We start from the raw sequence: 21841 nt of genomic DNA, 5'->3' as shown, positions 1-21841 counted from the left end.
TCAAGCTGATCATTATATTTGTCTATTGTTTTTTGGCTACAGAATGCAACTTATCACAACTGGCTATCCGGCAGTTGCATGTTTCCCTCACACTACTACAGCTAGGAAGAAGGGACAAAAGGTGACGAGTTTTGACGGCCGAAGAGATAAGGCCGTGCGCTGTTGGGTTGCTAGGCTCATTATATTCCTGCGGTCGCTGTCACTGACCCTACACCAGCCTCATTCAGCTGGTTAGTCAACTCCAACAACGAAAACAGCAACTGAACGAAAGCTTACGTTTTATTGGACAACGCATACAGGTAGTGATGACTAGAAAGGCCATCGCCAGTTCGCTGGACTGCGCGTGTTGCTACAATGTAACCGCTACTTAATTTGATGAGCTGCAAAATATCAGCAGGCGAAAAAGATATCGAGTTCGAGACAGATGCCAATATCCGAGAAAATAAATACATATAGGATAGATCCATTCGTTGTCATCGCGACGAATGCTTACAAGCATTCAACGTAACGGAAGCAACTTGTCCAACGGAAGATTATATACAGATAAATCAGTACATCAGAAATACAGAAATTTCTGTATTTCTGATGAAAACTGAGAGTGTGTGGTAAAACCCGAGAGAAAAGAAGACCTGGCAGAGAGAAACCGAGTACTGGCTCTGGTCATGGTCCGCATTAACATAATCATCTGTTTGCTTAAGTTCATGAAGTGCGTTACATATGTGGAACTTTCAAAATATAGGTTTTTAGAGGTTTCTGTTGGACAGGTTGAAAGAGCCTTAAAAAGAACACTATTTAATTGTTAATTGGAACTTAACGTAAGATGTAAGCTTATTTTAATTACTTTATCGCTGATGTATTATTGTTTGAGAGACTGTCTGCATGCACCGAACTTGCAGTGACGAAAGGGAATTTTTACGAGAATCACGAGCTGCCTCACGCTACGTCGAGTAATCAGTCTTTTACATATCATATCATATATGCCTCTCCAAGACAACTTCGTCAGAGTTCTCAATGCAAACTGAATTCATTTTATACTGACACGACAGCGGCGACTGGAATCATTACTGAATCATGTTTGAGGTCGTCGAATAGGTGTCAGGTGCTTGATGGACGCCAGTCTCTCAGTGTTTCCTCATCTTGTCAGTCGTGGGGTGGTGACATCTAAGTTGTGTGTGATATCGAGCTTAGCAGAGACGCCATTGCCTTTTCCGTTCCGAGGCGCATCTAGCTAAGAGGTGTTTTCACGGCAGAAAAGTCAACTCTTTTTCTTGGAGTGGCCTGCTCAGCTGGCAATAACGGCTAAAGCTATAGCACAATAGTAAGTCGGCTGTCATAGTACTACTTGCTGCTGATAGCGTAGCGGCGGTAGGCGTTTTGTTTAAGCTCATTTAGCATAGGAACCCAACGGCGTCTAGCACAGCACACCGGTAGAGAGCGCGCTCTGTATTCATAATAGCCCCCCTGGGACATAACGTAAACAGAACAGGGACCTGGTCAAGAGGGATATGAATCGAATCCAGACACATGTTTTGTCTATTACAAGTATCATATATTATACAGAACATGGCATATATATATTGCATGCTGTAAATTCTATAATGCACACCACTATCATGAGCATAGTAAACTGGCACTATAATTGCTTTACTCTAATTTGCGGCAGATCATGTAATGGTAATTAGCATCAATTGATTACAGTCTAGCCTAGCAGTTTTCTGAAATGGCCAATGTTAACTGGCAGCCAAAACTGAGAAATTAAAATCAGACAACCACGTCGAGTTAAGTTTGGCGCTTATTTTAAAACTTATTTACCTTACACGAAATGTGTGCATGTTTGCGTTATACGGCGCATCCCTCTACACGACTATATTAAGTTTAAGGTAGAATATACGGAATAATAAAAATCAGTAGACTTAAAGGGACAATTACTCGGTCTTAAATAGGTATGTAGGATCCTTCACATCATAGGTAGAATCTATTACCGTTTTTTTTTTTTCGTTATCAAGATATCCGAAATAAAGTCTGATAAATGTAATGTCTAAACTAACTGTATGATGAAAAAATTTGGTTTGTTAAGAATTGTTCATTGCAGACTACATTGTAGACTCTTCGGTTTACTCATCACGAAGCTAATCTTCTAATTCCACAAAAGGATCGTCACATAGATTTTTATTAATTTATTTAGAGTAGTGACCTACTGCCTTCGTTGTGAGAAAGAACTGAGTAAGCATCCAATGTACCAGGGCTCAGGTCAGCCATACTGCGTTTCCGTCAATTTTGTCCCTTTCCCGAGTCAATCTTGTTTTCTAATTGAGTTTTGGCGTACTATCCAAGTACATGAGCAGGTTGGTAAGGGTTTACTGATACGAGCAATGTGCTCACAGCCCTAAGCTAATGGATAAGATAGTGCATTGTTGTATGCTTAACTCGAAACGCTAGTACAACAACGGGATAAGAAGAAACAGACCATGAGATACTGAGCGAGTATCCTTCTGCAGCCATGGTTGGGTCGCGCTTTCGCATTTGTGGAGTAATAGGCAAGACATCAACTAGTAGCTAATGCTGGTCGAGCAGCTAAAACACCGAAATTAATGGTCAGCATACGACCATATGACGACAGAGAGACGAGTGGCTCTATATGCGCGTGTGTGTAGTTAAATGAAAGCAACCCATACTATTCCATAACAGATCACAGTTGTGTGGCCACGAGCTCACGCATACGGGCGTGGCGATTGACCCAGCCGGGGAATACGTACACTACCCACCTACATACATCAGGCAGCGAATAGGCCTCAAACAAAAATGGTGTAACCGTGGTTGTAGCAGTGCTGGTCGGCAGTCAAATATTATGCACGCAAACGACACACGTCACAGAGTCCCGGTCAGCTGGCATCTGCATTAGTCGCGATAATTATGCTACATTACTTAGACTGCCTTCCCTCCCGCGGAACGAGTTACGAGGCCCCGTTTTCCCTAGTTGCTACCTTACTATGGCTTTCCCTCAGTTTCCATTGCAAAACCGACAACTTTCGTTCCAACCACGTCTTTCACACTATAAACCACGAGTCGCAGCCGAAGCTGGGATGCTGCTACGAATAGTTATTGGAATGTCGGACAGCTATGGAAATTCCAGACAGACAGAATCGCTGAAAAACGTCGCCGTTACGGTACGAAATTGTTTCCCGGAGGTCATTTGATTATAAAAAAAAAAGTCTGACGACGTAATATATATGTGTATACGCTTTATCCTCTTTGCTAACGACAATGAGAAAGTGTATAAAGAAACGAATGCAATACGAATCCTGCGAGAACCGACACACCTTCGAACATGTAAACTTTCACGGATGGTCACTGAGCCAGTAAATGGCTACATATTTTCAAGTACAGCGCACTTCATGCAGCCTCTGGTTAGCTGCTAGTAAGACTGTGTCTGTATGAACATATGGAATAGGATTAAATGTTGCATGCATTACCTCCTAGTTACTAAAATCAATTCGAAAATAAAATTCCGTACAAATGCGTACAAGGGCACGGATTTTTAGCAGTTTTGACATCCATAGCATGTTCAATCTACGATCGGTAATCGTTAATTAATCAATTTAGGCGAGACGCCGAGAGAACCGGTTACGTTACAAATCGCAGGCGAATAATTTCGAAATAATTATTAAGCATCGGTGAGCTACTGAGGTTATGTTAATATGCAGGGTCGAGATTTCTAAATATGCTGGTGACCGCAGTGCTAGCAGATGCAGTGAATTGCATTTTAATATATATATACATATACTGACAGCTGATAACCAAAAATTTAATTTGTGTTATTTCCAGGACGAGGTAAGATCAGCATTAGAAGATCGATGGTCCTCTGTTGAAGACAAAAGATGACCCTACATAAGCCGACATATTGAAACGCATGATAAAAGGAAAGCAAATTACGCAATACAAGATAAGTAAATAGCATTTATTCCACATTCGTATGCCGTCAATACGATCGCTGTTTCTCAGGCGGCTCATAGTCACATCTGATTGGATCTTACACAAGTATTAGACCACCGACGGTGTGTTCCAAACGTAAACCGTTATCACTGATATATCCACAGGTAAAATTCAGTGGAAGGTCATGCGTCACATAATAGACTCAAATAGCTGCACTTCGCTAGATAACCGTTCTCTTACCGTCCGAACTCCGTTCTGAAACTAATTTGCGCTTTTGCCTCCTGCCACGGTTTACAGACTGATACAGTGCCGTGAATAGATTTAGCTAAGTATAGGTGTAGATGGGCATAAGGGTAGAAGATCTCAGAAATGGCAGACGAGAAATAACTGAGCCCACTGGGCAGACAACCACGGGACGGTGAGAGGGTAGCAAGCTAAGGACTGGAAGCGAAATGTGTAAAAGCTAGGTTACTATCACTACGTTGGAGATTTGTTTAGTTAACTACTATCACCTTAGCTAGTACAGCATAAAAATACCTAAAATGATTTTCTGCTTCCACAACTTATTGCGCTCGCCGATATGCTGCTGCTCTTACAGCCATTAGCACTCTCAGACTGCCGCAGAAAAGAACGATGGTATTACTGCCAACTGCTTAAACTACGAAGCAGCTACTGCGTCGTCATAGCTGCTCCTACAAGTACTACTAGGGCGTTCAGTTATCTGTTTGCTGTTGTTGTTCTGGTCAGAGCTCCACCAGGCAAATAGAAAAGGAAAAAGAAGAAGAAAAGGACGAAAAAGATTTTTAGTTTGATGACACCATACGAACTTTCATTGCCATCTGTTGTCGTTCACTCTATATCGCCAAACGGAACGCCAACATCCCAGGCTAGCCTATCCCGGTGCTCTTTAAATACTTTACTCGCGTACGCTTTTTCGTATGGCTCTTTAGCCACTCGGGGCTGCATGCGACAATCGAATCGTGCTTATGCCTCCACAATCATATATATGTACACAAGCACTATAAAGATAAATTTTTATACAACTGGGACTATAGTTATCATTGTAGAAACATGTTAGTTACGCTGTATAGCGTAAAACTAAATTACATGAAGGTGCGGCTATTTGTTTATGTCCTTCATTGACACTTCCACTTTTAATTTATACGTCACTAACAGCCGTTCTAATATCAATACGTATGGTTTAGTCAAGAAAAAGCCGCACCTATTTTAAACTTATTCTGTAATTTCTATTGATAAAAGTGCCAATGAATCAAGTGACTAACGGCACAATTTTATAGAGATTTCAGTAGAAACAGTTGGTTGTCTAGTATAAAACACAGTACTTCGGCTAAAACCCAGTCGATCTTGGTTTTCGGGCTATGCTTATAAATCAGTTTCTCCAACAGCTATGCTTCTCCTCACACTGTAATCAAAAGCATACGCTGCCGTGGGATTATTCATGTTTATGTTTAGCCTGGGAAAATCATTGAAAATAGCAGTAATGCTCAAATCTATAAAGCCACCGTAACAGTAGACATCCCATGACTTACTAAACTTCAAAATAATAGGTTTAAATGCACACTTGATCGAAACGGCGGTTAAGCAAAAAATGATTTTATAAGAAGACACGTTCTGTATCTCTAATGGGCTATACAGATACAGACTTTCCTATAACGGAACAGTGGAGAAGATTTTCAATACATGAAAAGGTTGATAAGTTTAAGCTGGAATAAAGAAAAACTGCACCTCCACACGCTTCTATCTAATACGCTTGTTCGGAATGATCTAGAGTGAGTTAGAGTTTTACGTACTACAATCGGGGTAATCTTGTTTTGGTGACATAAGTGTTATTAATATTAATTAAGCGCTTGCAGAGGAATAGAACACTAGTCGCAGATAAATAATACCTTAATAAGGAAGTGGTAATAGGTTCGTTAAACGTATTTATCTATATTGAATGCTTTTTCCTAGTTCGCTGGTCTAGCTTGAGGCTATGAACAAAAAATGAAGCTGATGAGGTTTGGGAAAGAGATAAGCAGTCAAATGGAGGTTGAAATGGTAAATGGTTAGCAAATATGACGAAATCTAGAATAACAACTTTCTGCGGTACGTGTAAGTGATTTAAAAATATTACACAGAATTATTTAAATATTTTCAGGTACCGTTTACTGAAAAACGATGGTCTTGCCATCCCATAACAAAATTTCTGTACTGAAATACGTACGGTGAACATGTCGCTTCCGTTCACTAGAGTTAAATTAAACATGCAAAGAAGAAGTAATGAGCACTACTGCTCCAATAATTTATGATATCTCAAGTCGCCTGGCGAAAGTCTGTTGTTCTCTTATAGAGCTTTCTCGCCATAAGTCACCAGTACAGGTGGCGCCACTAGACGGACACTTTAGAGACTAGAGGCACCGTCCCTCTCCACTTTCCCTTGCCCGCATTGGATTGCAGCTTTTCGCATATCATCCCTTCACCATTTTGTCGTCTGCTGCACAAATTATTCGTTAATTCTTAATGCTTTATGAAGCACACACCAGGGGACGCTATGTATTTGGAAAGATGCCGTAGCAGATTGGGTTAACCTATAAAGTTTCCATTTTAGTTTGCTAGAGGCCGCGACGTGTACTAGCAACAGCTTATAATTTCACAGCACCAAGAGCCAAAAAAGCTTAAAAATTTTTATTATAGAGGGTTCATATTAACAACATCAGAATTCAATTGTCAATCGTGACACTGTTATTATATTAAAAATAGCATTTTATTTAAATTAAATTAAATTTACCTTTAATTAGGCAAAAAATATTTTTCTACGTTTATACCCGTCTGGATACTTATACTCTGATAGGTGTTGCATAAAAATCTGCGCACTATATAAAAATGGTAAATAAGCTCATGCGTTTAATACCACTGTATTGATTGCTCGAATGAAACGGATTTGATTTACGGTGTGCAGCACAAAGATCAGCTTGACAAGTTGAGATCATGTTATTTCCACACTTGTGTTTTGCTCTTCTTTTTTTAGGTATTATACATATTATATAAATCACGATATGCGTGGATCAATCGATAATTCTCAAAATTTTTGTTATAAAACGAGAAACATCCACTCGATCGCCAAAAGTCTCATTGTCTTTTTTAAAAAGCAATATTTTGTATAAGAAAGACACGTACAGTGTGGCTCATCTGGTTTTGAACAAAACCAAACTGGCCTTTTGTCATAAGAGTTGTGCGCTTATCCGCTACTTTTTGTACGAAAACAATCCCGCCGTTTCTAAAACAAAATTACAAACGTATCATGGCAAATAAAGAAATAAAAAAGTGAATCGTTTCCGGAAATTAAGCGGACATCAATTACAATTGAGTTTCTTTGTTTTGGAGGAATACCCCCGAGTTTGTACACTTTCCAGGTTGCCCCAGTTCGATGATCCACGGCATTGCTGATGAGTATGTGGTTGTAGATAAGCCAGAAGCAGGTTGTAGCGCGGTAGAAAATCTACCACAGAAAAAAACAAGGTAGATTCGAGTGTCATTCAGCGATCGCTCTGTATCTATCAGGCACATAGCAAGAAAATGGGTCCAAGTAAGGCTACCATGTCCCGGATTGTTCACATCAGGTCCGCATCGTATGTCATAAAGATGAAACTGATGCTTTTTAAGGCTACCAGGATCAAGAGACCTAATCGATGTCGTTTATTCCTCGGTTTTTTTTTCAAAAGTGTTTGTTTGATTTATTCTACCGGAAAATAGGACAATGTTTATCATCTATTCAACGAGTAACCGCAAATATGATCCTTGGCTTGCTTAAGATCCCGAGGAAGCACCTATTTTGGATAAATACAATTTTCCTCGATGTTTTGGATCTAATGAACATACATAAAAAAAATATGGAAGGCAACCATACGTCTTTCAGAAAGGCAAACGTATTGACAAAAAAAAGTCTGTTTATCTGTATGTTGCACGAACTGTCGTACAGTAAATACAGGACAGCGTGGATTCGTTCACGAATAAGGAGTTCGCACATTTGCAAAACTAGAATTAGGATAGAGTTGTTAACGGTCTAGGTCCCGAAGGGTAGCTGTGATTACAATCGATGGATGCTTCGGTAAAAGATCTTGTATGTTTAATTCTCGTACAGCGTATCCAATGCTATTATTTGTTAATTTTTTTTTTTTTTTTGTCAAAAATCTTCGCTTTGTTGGACACTGGTGTTGGTGGAAAATATCGGCCAATACTGTTAGTCAAAAATCGTATATCAATCAACCGTATACTGGTGTGCGGTCCTGATCATGAAGTGGATTACATTATTTTTGGTATCTATCTTCTTCGGAAACTCCAGTCCAAATTTACGCTAAGGACACTCAAGTCAAGTATATTTTCTGTTCACAATAAGTTAATCTATAATATAATACTGATTTCACAGAAATGTTTTTACCTTAGTGAAGTTGTATAATATTCAGCGAGAGGAGAATCCTCAGACTGCAATTGTCTATATCATAGTGGGGCGTTTGTTGGCGCGATGCTTCACCACGAAATGGGACCCTTCGTCTATGGCTCTGAAATTACCTTTATTTCTGATATACGAAAAGGTATATGTGTCATTTGTTTTCGGAGAAGATAGAAAAATTAAGGCCACTTTGCATATAAGAAACATTAAAAGTATAATGTATTCGCTTTCACCATAATGAATGCTCGAATCAAGCTCGGGTAGCAGACAACGTGTTAGAAATGTCAAAGAATATTATTAGTTAGCTAAATTTGGTTTTCGAAAATATATCTCATAAATGGAAATGTGTTCTTATCCTTTAGCATATTGTTACTGGAGTAAGTGACTTGAAGTTTACTATTCTTTCCCATCATAAAGCCACAACCTAAATGTTACAATTTTTCATGAATTCATCTAAAAACCCGCTCGTGTTACTTGTAATTGACACGCAACGACATTATGATAGGCTCTGTTCGACCGCGAGGCCATGAGAACGCTGTCACACACACCAATAGCAACAACTGGATTGGTCTCGACCTAGGCCTACTGAACGCCTTGTGTGCAAGTACGACCCCCACAATTAGTGATTGTTGAGAGCCTAAATTTCAGGCTCCATCAGTCAGAGTTCTTTCAAAAACAGTGACTTTTCTAATCAACTTTGAACAGTCAATTCCGCTTCCCAGTCTAAACCATCGCGAGCTAACTATGGCGCATAATGACACGTTTCATTTGCATTCAAAACAAGAAGGTAGTTTCATCGTGTTCATTATAAATTTTGTGAAAATGTTTAATAATAATAATAATAAACAGTTAGGCTTTATATATGCAAATAAGGAAAGCTAGCTAGCACTATTTAAAAAGCGTTCCAATAGCGATTAAGGCCATGCCATTTAAACCTTTTTCACTCAACGCCAAGTTGTTATTAAGGGACCTGTAGATTCACTTACTTCAGTTGTTTTGACAAGCAGAGATTGCTTTAGTCAGCTACCGACTGGTATCTTCGCTAACCACGGAAACTCGTAATGTTTGTTCATTCTGGAAAACCTAACGGCACAAGCTACTCTCACGGGAGAGGTCATGGGTGTGAAAAGCTTAGTTTCTATACACAGGATTCACCTGCTGTCAGGTGACACATGCAGGAATCACAGATCGACTGAACAGGCGAGTTGAACGAGAACAGCTGGATGCCTCAAGATCTAAATATGTGTCGTATAGTAAAGTTTTTCTACGTTACAGTCGGTAGTTTTACTAACGGCACTAATTTCAATTCGTTTCTGAAGTCGTTCAGCAGGATAAAACTATAGACAATAGCCATGCGTGGCTACGGGTGGCTTCATAAATACAGCATGCTTCTTAATCAGTATATGCTATATATAGTTACGTTTATATGATAGACAGTCTGTTTTGCAAAATTGAAGCCATTATTCAACTCATTTCCATTGAGAGGCCTCATGTCATCATTAGGAAATCGCGTTGTTGTACACTTTGATACACTTAAGCGCCTTGGTCGCGCACTTCGTTTGTGTTTAATAGGCGAAATTATTGTCGCATAAGATTTTCGGCTGGCGGTATGATATATATATATATATTAATCTTCGTGATAATATTAGAATTACTTGATTATTTGTTAAACGTAAAGATGGATGAGATCATCTAGGTTCGAAACCAATAGTAATCCCGTTTTGTTCTAGGGGCTAAAGAAATGCTTAGTAGATTTTATCAGATATAGAGCTTCTTTGATCTTGTGATACTCTTCATGTAGCGTTTTTCTCTTATATTATTTACTCTCCTTCATCAGCCATATGCAGCTCTACTATTACGAACACGACAAAATCTGCATGCGCATATATAATTTGCTCGATATATATATCATACAACAAAGATCGTTTATTATCTCCTGATCTGGTGTATCGTCAAATTCTATCTTTTGCTGTTATTACTAATATTTTCCTGTAGTAAACATACAGAAGTTTTTATGGGGCTTGTAGATGACTTACTCTCATATATACAACGTTCGTTTAGCTCTACTTATGCCGTTGGAAAATTCCATTGGCCTTATTAGCCACACATATGATTATACCGTGTCAAGGATATGGCCTGAGCATATTTGTGATCGATCCTCGGGTAGTTAGCGAAATACATTACATACTTTAATTTTAGTACTATTTTAATCTAACATCAAGAATAGTTGATACAAGTAGGGGTACCTGCCGTATTTCTCTTCATATGCCCATTTAACGATCTCAAGGGTATGAAATTTTCCCAGTACGAAAACTGAACAGGTATGGAATGAATTTTTTACTACGTGTTCGAGAGTTGATAATAATATGTTGAAGAGCGAAAAGGATCGGCAGTTTGTGATGCATCAGCGTTTCATTCGTTGTTCCCTGACAGCGCGTGTGTCTCAAGTTTTAATTCGAGCAAAGCTTGGAACGACGTAGGCCTTTAAAGAGATCAATTAAGGTGTCTGCCTATTGGAAAAGCTCGTTACTTAGTTAGCTTCGGAGTCTGACAATGACCAAGCTATAGCTTTTTCGTCATGTCCCACTCGCGTGACCTCTACTGCTGCCAGTAGCATTAGCTGCGCGGTGTTTGCACAGTTTACCGGTGACTCGCCTTTGCTCCCGCACTAAAACATCTACGCGGACATATATACACATAGGCCTTATTCTTGTTATTACTTATCTACCTACTTAGCTTACTTTATCTTTTCATCTTACCCTTTCAGCTTACGTATCGTATCATCTTATATAGTACCCGGAAAGGGCGGCGGACTATCTATCTTATGGTGTGCTGAGAGTCGACTTGGTCCTCGTTCTTTTTACTCACTGTGAGTATATTTGAACGTAAATGTGTCTGTGTGAGGACGCAGCAATAGTCTAGCATATAGAGGACTGCATCGCTTCTTTCTTCGTTTCCTCTTCCTTTTTCCGTAGCCTTTCCTTTTTCGGTCATTTGGTGCCTCTTAATCGTTGGCTTACGACGCCGCGGTAGCGGAAGAAAAGGGTTGTCCGTCTTTCGTCATAGCAAACAACGCCCTTGTCGTCAGCTGACGACTACTAGAGCACTTCATTGTGCATCATAACTTTAATTATCCCTGCCTCAAGCGGGGCCTTTGCCTACGGTAGACCTCTGAACAACTGTTGTACACTCTACTATGCCAAATGGATGAAAAGAGGGTTACGCAAAAAGATGCGCTATAATATGAAAGCTGGAGACTACCATCGCCTTGCTCCCTATTCGTCTCCTTTCCTAGCTGTTCATTTGTGGTGACCGGTCTACTATGTTTCTCTCCTTTTACCTCGGTATCCTTGCTTTGTTCGCAAACTTCCTACATGGCTGCACCTTCTGTAGTCGCAACGATATAAGACGCCGACAGAAGCGGCTATGATATAATAGCTGAATGCCCCCTTGGTAGTTTAGCCGCGGACGGTTCTAGTTTTTTTTTGTCTGTATCCTTTTGTGCCGTTCCTATCACCTTCTTTGGTCTAAACACGACCAAACCCTTTGTCGCCGCTTCTGCTGTTGCCTTATTCTTTATTTCTTTTCTTTTTTTCTTTTCCCCGCCCAAGGTCGTTGATGCCTGTTCTAAGGTTCGTTCTAAGCCGACGCTTAACTAGTCTTACCCCGCAATAGCAGCTATCCCTAAGACCTCATCAGGCTATTAAAAAGGAACTTAGTTTCCTTGAGTATGGTGACTGTAAAGACTACCGCACTGTAGCACCGACAGGTGATGTGATTTTTTAAATTTTTTGTAAAAGCGAGGATATTGAGGCAATCGAAGCGTGTGTGTTTTTTATAGGCGAACACGCAGTCGTGTTTTGTAGTAAGAAGAGCAAACGAATGACGACTAGATATGTAAGCTACGGTAAGGGCGCCGTCTGGTGTTGACGAATATCTAATGCCACATATTACTGGCTGCTTGTGGGTGCAAATCTTTATTTTGTTTGCTTGTACGCGTGCTTTTAGTGCGACGAAACTTCATGCGTCATAACGATAGAGGCGAGGGAGGAAGGATTGTTACTTCCTTTGCGATTTTTTACCGCGACAGCGCCCACCTTTTTGTTTTTTCTGTTAACTATGTCCGTGCTTATTTAATCTTCTCTTCCTGTCTCTCGTCCATTGTCTCCTCGTCCGATACGTGATCACCCTTTTAGGTTCGCAACAACTTTTGCGTTAGAGTTTCCGGCAGCAGACCGGATGCGTGGCTTTTAGAAAGTGCGGGAATTTGAAGGAAACGAGGTTATAGGGAGTTTAATGAAGCTGTCTGGAGAACCCTCCTATTGTGGCTGACGATAGCGCCACGATAAAACCTCCGACACAGCCTTCTCGGCAGTCGATAGTGATAGCAATGGTGACACTAGCTACAGCTGACAACAACAACGACAAAATGAAGGAGAAACAAGTAGTTCGAGAATATACGCTTCGACGACTTGTGTTTCTTCCTCTCTTTTGACAACAGGGTAGCCTAGTGCACCAGTCAGGCGCCTCGCGGCTGACTGTTGAGAGCTGCTGATTGCCTATCGCAGCTGCTATTTGCGTCGTGGACGATATTTCCCTAATTTATTCACGCGAATTTTTAACCAAGGCCGCGCGACAAAGACGTTAGCGGAGTTTTCTGTCACGTGACTTGTCAGCGGCTATATTCTGAAAGATGATCGAAGAAATACCGCTAAAAGAGGTCGAGCCAAATCCGCTGAATTGTGGAAGCATTCAGTAGTGAAGTACGACTAAATGTAAGAGATACTACGTCAATGTTACAAATAAAATTGATCACCAACGCTCTAACACGAAGAATAGGTTGGCGCGTAAGATAAGGCATTTAGATAATCATATCAGTTCAGACTATCCATAGGCGAACAGCGCATAGATAACGTCATTAGCGCTATAATAAATTTGCGCTTTCAAACAAATGTATCTACTGGAAGCAAATGTCTTCATATGATAGCGTAAAGCCTACCGTGTAAGGAATAGTGGTGACGTTATCCAGTGATTATCATTTGAACGATACATTAGTACGGCTTCGAGTAACTTTTACATCCTCGTTGGGTTCAAGCTACATGGCGACTAATAATAGATTAGCTGCCATTCATTTGCTCATGTATACGTATGTCCGTTAATTCATGTTTTGTGTGAGCGCTGTTTTGCTTTAGCATTTTTGAATTCTGTTTTTACTAACTTTAACAAAATCTGTTCATGTCAACCGGCCAGCGACGTCATCGTTTAGACCTTGTGAATCTTTGCGCATCTCCGCAAGTCTAACAGCACAAGCTATAGAAATGGGCGCGCAAACCGTGCAAGTTTTTGCGCCTAGAAACGAGCTAACGATGGCCCTTAACGCTGTCTCTATCGTCGCCCCAGTGCCGTATACCCTAGAGCGATCGTGGTCTGCTAACGATAGGATCACGTTATCGCAATCCCATCACAAAAGAAGAATAACTTAAACAGGGCTTGAACAGCGCTTCCGTCGATGTAGGACGGTAGCAAGGGCAAAGGCGACGAGGGCTTGAAACGGCTAGGATGCCATAGGAATTGCTCTAACAAGCCGGGCTTTATCGCATCTCAAGTGGTGCAATTGTGAGACAGCATCTTGCATCAAAGAGAGCATAGCTGTGGAAAGTACTGTTGGCGTGAAGAACAACGGTAAAGGATACTAGGAGGTAGCAGAGCACGAAGACGAGACGGACGTTAGCATGAGCGCGTCATTATGCTGCTGTATACAGTGGCACATACATCGAGACTTGTCGTACTCTCATGCATGCACGAGTAATCCCCCCATCTTTCTTTAGTTTTCGCTCCCGTAGATTCCCGTACCTTAGCAGCCAACCTCTGTTCTAAATCATTTAGTTCTCTTCCTTTCCAAGATCGTACAGAAATTAGCAACAATAAGGCTCGACGAAACAATGAAGCAGTATTGAATCTCGCGGGCAAATTTGTATCGCATAAGGTGAATTGATTTGACATGTTTTAGTATAGGCCTTCGTAGGGTGCCTATTGGGAAAGCTAGCAGGCCACTATGACTGTAAAACGAGCCAGGTGTAAGCGCGTAGAATAGGAAGAGACTATCTCGACACGCACAGTTGTCACATTGCAAACATAAGGCTAGTAACTATTAGCCGTCTGACCCATCAAATTAAAGAAAACATAGATCTATTGGCATTGATTGTTAGTTACTTGCTTTTTGTTGAGCGCACCTGGCCAATTTGCAATAGATAAATTCCTGCATGAAAGGTTCATCACAGATATTTATTTAAGTATTTGCGTTGATCTTAAAAGTAGCTTCTGTCCGTCACGCATTGGAGAAATTTGTGCATATCAAACCAAGGACTGTTCTACTGAAGATTTAACTGTTTGCGTTGTACAATATTGGCTAAATAGACGACTTTATTCTTACTGTATATATCGCTTGCCGTCTTGACGTACAAGTGTCCACAGTAGCGGACATTGACCAATACGTAATTGGTAAAATCTGTACGTATAAATGCTTATATATGCTTGTATAAATCTATTTCTACATATCTACATTGTTCCCCAAGTGGAAATGATTCCCCAGTCATTAGAACAATCATATTCCCTATGACTTGATTGGACTGATCTGTCCCATTCGAAAAGTCAAATGGTCACATTCTCTCCCAACGGGACAAAGCAAGTTCTACGAGCTATTGTTTTGAACGTGCCATAGTCCCTAAAGCCATCGCACGAAATGATATTATCAACAATAGCTATGCGTGCAGGATGTGCAGGTGATTCTATATATACAACGCAGCTGCATTCTTTCTTAATTAATGCCTATTGCATAAGGTACATGATGTTTTTTTTCATTTGTTATACATCTCATTTCTATAAGTACCCTATTCAATTTTGTTTAATGAGACCAAGCGTTGAAGGCTGACGGATTTCCAATGTACTAGCTAACACATTTAAGTGACTCATAGACGCGCTTACTAACATAGATTAGGGATATATCTGAAAACCTCCATGTTGTATACGCTGTTTTTTCGTAATTTTTGCGAACCTTTTTTTTCGATATAAAAAACACTTTCTTTCCATCATCTATAGTATTCTGTACCTCTTCCCATGTGAGAGGCTGACACGTGTCAGGAAGAAAAAAACTCGCATATCGGAATTAATATCATGCAATCAAAATTCCATAGCATTTACTTTACTCCGTAAAACGTTTGGCTTTCGTACTGCGTGAAAAAGACCTTAAAGTCACGTATGCGTCAGGTCTCTAGTCTTTGTAACATTAGTGTCAATATATATACATTCTTTTCTACCCGATTCTCTAGCCCGCAAACGCCAATGCTCCGACATAGTTTCTCGAAGTACTTACAGTTGAGAAACGTTCTGGTACTCTAGCTAGTTTGGCTTCTTTCTTTGTTGAATTCGTTCTTGAGCAAACAACAACGTTAGACTTCCCTTGCTCGTTCGGTGTTGCGCTGCATGTTTCCGTAATTGTTGGTACTGGTCAGGCCGTTGCTGTAAACGCCAGTGTTGAAGCTTTTGCAATCTAGAGGGCAAACAGCGAGCCATGTTTAGGGACGTCCTTCGTGCTTGCCGTCGCCCCGTAGACGTGCTTCGAGATACAAGTAGACAGACAGTGGCCAGAAGATGAACACACGGATGAAGAGCAGTCAAGTGCTGCAAAACGTTGCGAGCACTGCCAAAACCGACGTTATGTATTCATACATTGTTGCACTAGAAGACTTTTCTTGAGCAGCCCTGTCGGGCTAGGACTCGCTGTCGGACCCCTTTCACTAAACAACTCGACTGTGATTGTGGTGAAGACTCATTGGTTGGCATTTGCTCACAATACTTGGTAAATGTATACATGCCTGTGGAAAACGTAATTGGGCCAGAGTGTTAAGTGAGGCAGAGACTTATGGAAGAGTATATGGAAAAAAAGCAAGGAGCAACAGAAATGGGGTGGAGGGCGAGTGAGGGGTGAGGGAATATGGAAACCAGGGTAAACGCTATAGGTTAGAATACAGCAAATCCGTCTGTGCTTTGGAATTGCATTCGCTTGACTGCTTTCGATGCCGCGCGTTTTCTTAAGGCATGGAATTGTACTGGCCACGCTCAATACGCATTTGCTACGGGTAGAAATAATGCCTCGAAGTGAACAGGACATAGTGATATCTAGATATGTTGGAATATAGAAATTAAACGCCTACCGCCCTAATACAACCTCGATGTTCTCGTAATCGACTATCAGTAAATCGCGTCGACTAGGCCACGTAGGCTTCCCAGCGCTAGAACTGTCCGGCGCGATGGTAAATATTGACTGAGTTTGAAGTATGCAACTTCGTTTTGATGCATTGCGCTTATTTAGCCGATAAAGAAGCACCCTCCTTGTAGCAAGAGAACCAGACACGCCTGGGTCGTAACAACTAAAAGTATAATACATTTATATGTCTATTACGTAGGATAGGGACATGGTGTGTTTTTACTGAAATGTCCTGCGTGACGTATACCTGTTTTATCCTGTTTTTGGAGCCATATTTTAGTTACAATTAGCTTACTTTTTTCGGTGTTCATTATTCAAGTAGACGTACATATAAGCAGCTATTTATTAATTCTACTAAAAGGTATCTTAGTACAAACGGAATCGTTGTGTCACACTGCAATATATTTGCAATTATATCAATATTGCAGAAGATGTTTTTAAAAATAGTCAAGTTTAGATACAAAGCAGACGGTTCACTTGAACTGAATGCGACCTACCCTACACAGAAGGGGCTATATTAAATTCTGGAAAAAACCTATAGGGTTGAAGTAAGATTACCACATGAAAAAGCTGATTAATAGTCTGGTCACAATCCTCAAGATACTACCATTTATTCAGTTCTATTTCTTTTATTATGTTTTGTTTCCTCTCCATACGGAGTATTCAAATATCATTATCCTTTCCTACCTGTACAGACCGATCAATCAAGTAGTTCGATTTTACGCTTGGTCTCTCCTCCGTTGACTAGCGTCAATTAAATGGTAATTTTTCAAAGAATTTTAATTATCTTTCCAAATGTCCTAAGCACTCGATTTTAGGACCATACTCCATTTCCTATATATCCTGCTCTTGAGTGTGTGTCAGATATAACCTTAATAGTATGCAAGAAAAAACGGACTTTTATTGGAAATCGATAGTTGCTAATCTCCTTAAATGAGTTGTGAAATACCATGCAAGCGCATGTTTCTAATCGTACATTCCAACTACACTGTACTGTCGTACGGCTTTTAGAATGCGGATCGACTTTTGAGAACTCTCCATCGGGATATCAAGGTCGAGACGGTTGTATACCGCTTTCATTTCGGATTTGAATAGAATTGAGATCCTATTGAAACAAGAAATATATCTCAATACGACTTCAGATTATGTTTAAGCGGTAGGTAGGGGCTGCGACTTAATGGAGCCAGAGGAAACCGGTATCCAAGAACGGAACGAGCGGATAAAAAAGTAAAAAAACAGCCCCAGGGGGCTTCCGCGAAAGGCTTACGGCAAAAGAGCAAGGAGCCATCTTCACCAACGAAGATCGTACGAGGGATTTAAGGTTAATCTCGTTTCCTTTTTTAGGGAGAAAGGCTAGTGATTCTTTCCTTCTTTGCGGAAAACCTATCCACCATACGCCCCTACTCATATCCCTTGTGCTTATTGTACACCCCCCCCTCCCCCGGGCAAGCAGCCGAAGGCTTTTAGCCTTCTTTCATTCTCGGCCCATGGGTGCTCGTGCGGTGCGATCCGTTGTCATTGCTCACTCGTACCTTTGGTCCACCCCATCGAACTGTCCCACGTTTCTTGCTGATGCTGCTGCTGCATCAATCGCTTTTCCAGTCCATAGGGTTGCTGCTTCGGTTGATGATGGTTTACCAACCTCACGGCGGCATCGAAGAAAGGTTCCGATCGCCTTCCGGGATTAGCTTCTCCGCCCGTGCGAGGCACCCTTGTTTGCCTAGCGATAGCTTTGTTCCTTCGTCCTGTCTCTCCGTTACTTCTCTTCGCCCAGGCGTCATAAGAAAGTATCGCGCATCTTATCTCTGCTCTTTTCCCTCCCTCCGTTGCTGTAACTGATCGCAAGTCTACAGAACCTGAGCCACATGATGAAACGGAGCAAAAGATGACAAAAGCATTTGGAGTCTATTATGAATATTTAAGTAATGCACTAGCCTCTTCGATACTACTAATCCGCGATCGTTCAATAAGTTTAGGAGTACCTAAATAGAGTGGAACTTCCGACTATTTTGAATCTTTGCCCCTGATAGTTTTCCCGATGGTGGTTTTCAAGTTTTCTCCACGTCGTTCAACGAGTATCCGGACACATATTTTTATAGGAGAAGAATATGTGTTAGAAGAGATGATAAGTGAAGCAAGCTAAGTGCCGGATGTGGCTAAAGAAATTTGGATTAGGAGTATTTTACGCAATAGGAAGTTTGGCATGGAGAAAGAAATCACTTACTGTGTTTACGCAAGAATCTAAATTCCAAAAATCCAAAGTGTTATAAAGCCCGTGAAATTATTGTCAAGCTTGACCGGCGCGACCCTGCCTTCATAGCACCTTGTTTTAGACCGTTTTTCTATGTATTAGCGATTTAAACACTTGAAACTAGGCTAAAACTGGTATTTGTACAACCTAGAATGTGCATTCTAAATTATTTGGGCTATCTCATGGCATGGGTGGTGTGTACACACCGCAAAGCACGATGTATATGCAGTTATTTAATTAATTTGTTCCAATTAATTACAAAAATTAACTCATTTTGAATCGAGGAAGATGAACGTAGGCTATGATTTTTACCCCTGGCCTAAGTAACGCAAAGCAAGATGATGACTGGATTGTAATTCGTAGCTAAGATGGTCAATTAATGCCTCGTGTTTAGAACTAAATATCACCAAAAGGGCTAAAATATACCATGAAGCTGCCCTGTATCATCATGTCATAGTAATCCTGAACAAGCATGATTTTTAACAGGGCAAACGCATAGCTTAATAATGGATGCATCGGTAATAACATTTAGTCTTTTGAAGCGATAAGCGGTTGAAACGAAGTCACGTAGGTTTTTACTTCAGTCATCTTACCGCTACAACAGCATGTTGTGGATGCGAACTGATTTAACCAGATGAAGCGGTGAATAGTTGCCCATCCCCGGACTGTCTCTTACCCGATTCCGACTTGAATCGGTCAATATTATTCGACTGTCGTGCTGCTGTGACAGAAACGAACATCAGCCACGAACCACGGCCGATAGAACAGTCTCTGTTCCGCTGGATTGGCCGCTATAATGGCGCACCGCTTGCAGCTAAAAATAAACTTGTGCATTCCGCCAACGACTCTCCCGGACAACAGAACAAACACTTTTATAACCACTTACAAATATAAACACACTGCTAGCATCCTATGCAAATTTCGTATCCGCTGAGCGCCGAATGTTGTCTGAAATTGTCAGTGTAAAATACAGCGTATAGATATGAAATAGTATCATTGAGTATGCGGCAAGCACTTGCAACGGATGAAAGAAATAACATCCCATGTATGCTTGTATTATGTGTAGCGTAATTTATTATGTGTGTACGTGTGTTTCCACGTTTCCCTTGCCCTGTAATAGAAACATGCTTGTACCGCATTGAATTATCATATCTTCTGCTTTTATGCGCTACGCAATTGTTGTCTCCTTTACTAACACTTTTTTGCACATATCATCTATTTCGGTTTCTTTGTTAACCAGCTTCAAACAGCCAGTTAGCCTAAACCTAATCCTTACATGGCCAAAAATATGTGCTAGAACTCGCAACAAGATTCTTCGCTAAAAACGGGAAATTACACCAGTTCTTTCGGCACAGACAGAGAACATTAATAAGACATTTCCTATATAGAGAAAAAAACGAGTTATGTACGATTTTTAAGCAAACCACGACCGTCACCACAATAGTTACTAGGATGTGACGCCGAATACGTAGAAATTAGGCAAACACATGAAGAAAACAAAGGGCGAATACAGGAAATGGGCGACAGGAAGCCGCGACTCATCAAGCGTTCTACTGCTTGTCTTCAATTATATCCCGACCTCTAGTTTAGTTTTCGGCTGCCGATGTTCGACAAATAGCTAGTGAGTGCCTACGCAAGGCGATCTGGGTCCATGCCAGTCAACTTCTCTCTCACTTTCCTTCAGTCAGTTACTCCTTAGGCCAACTTTCTGTGTAGTTCCACTACCAATCGCTGGTTGGCCGTTGTGAGCTTACCAAAAAGTAGGGATACAAAACTTCCTGTCCTTTTTCGAGCAGCAGCCACAGTCGCAGCAGCGATAATAGAGAACAAGCCGTGCCGACCAGCCGCGTAAAGATCAGCATGGTGACATGCGACAGCTTATAACGCAGACTTTTGAACATTTTTCCATCCATTCTCACCTAAACGAAGGCAGCAACGGGGTACACGGCTATATGTGTATAAAAATAAGTGATGCGTTTTGATTGTATAAATTGAATCATCCCACTCTGGTGCACGTACCTTTTCTAAAACATCATATGTCGTTCGACTTTTTTTTTACAAGCCTAGCCTTTTTATTTTCAACAGAAGTATACGCCCTTATGATCAATTACTTCTGCCATTTAGATGGCAACCTACTTGTTTCGCAGCTGTAGAAGTTTGGGGTACGAGAGAATGAAGTGTCGAAAGGCAATGTTGATATGCTAGGGTTTAAGTTACTTTCCCATGAAGAGATTGTGGAGATTTTGAAAAAAAATGTTCAGCTATGGAAGTGCTAAAAATTCAAACTCCTATGTAATTTCTATCGTGATTCCTGTGGGAAGACGTCAAGCGTCTTCAAGAAGACTGTCAAGCAATAGAAATGACATCTCTATTCGTTAATCTTGGCTGGCTAGTACAGAGGTCTCTCATAAACTCCTTCAACTGTTGACGGTACACTTCAGTCGTAATCGATTAATCAGTACCCATGAAACTCTAGTAAATAGAACCATTGGATCATCACACAGGCGCTACAGGCCTTTGCTGGTGTATTTCTACTTTAAAACGATTCAACTGCGTCCACTTATTAATGGCCATCTGCAAATACCGTAAACAATTGTTGATTATAGGTCATTATTCGGTGCAAGAATGGGTCAATGTTATAACATGAGGGCAATGCAGACAAGAGTTCGGTTTTTGATCCTCGCTTAAGTCATCCATCTTTCCGATGTTTTACCTTATTAATTTAATAAAACTTTTTAATAATACTAATTTAATAATAAAACCTGACCATGAACATTTGTAGATTTCTGATCGATGATAGATTTCCTGCTAAAAATTCAAATGACGATGTCCGAATAAAGGTTTTTAGGTTTTAACATACACAAGAGTATTTCAAATACTAAAAGAGGTATTGCAAAATGTCGCACCGTTATAAACTAGTGTCATCTTAAAAGATTAATGT

Source organism: Varroa destructor, unplaced genomic scaffold, assembly GCF_002443255.2.
Source record: "Varroa destructor unplaced genomic scaffold, Vdes_3.0 BEIS01000001.1, whole genome shotgun sequence".
In the NCBI taxonomy this organism is placed as follows: domain Eukaryota; kingdom Metazoa; phylum Arthropoda; class Arachnida; order Mesostigmata; family Varroidae; genus Varroa; species Varroa destructor.
This window is presented reverse-complemented; position numbering follows the sequence as displayed.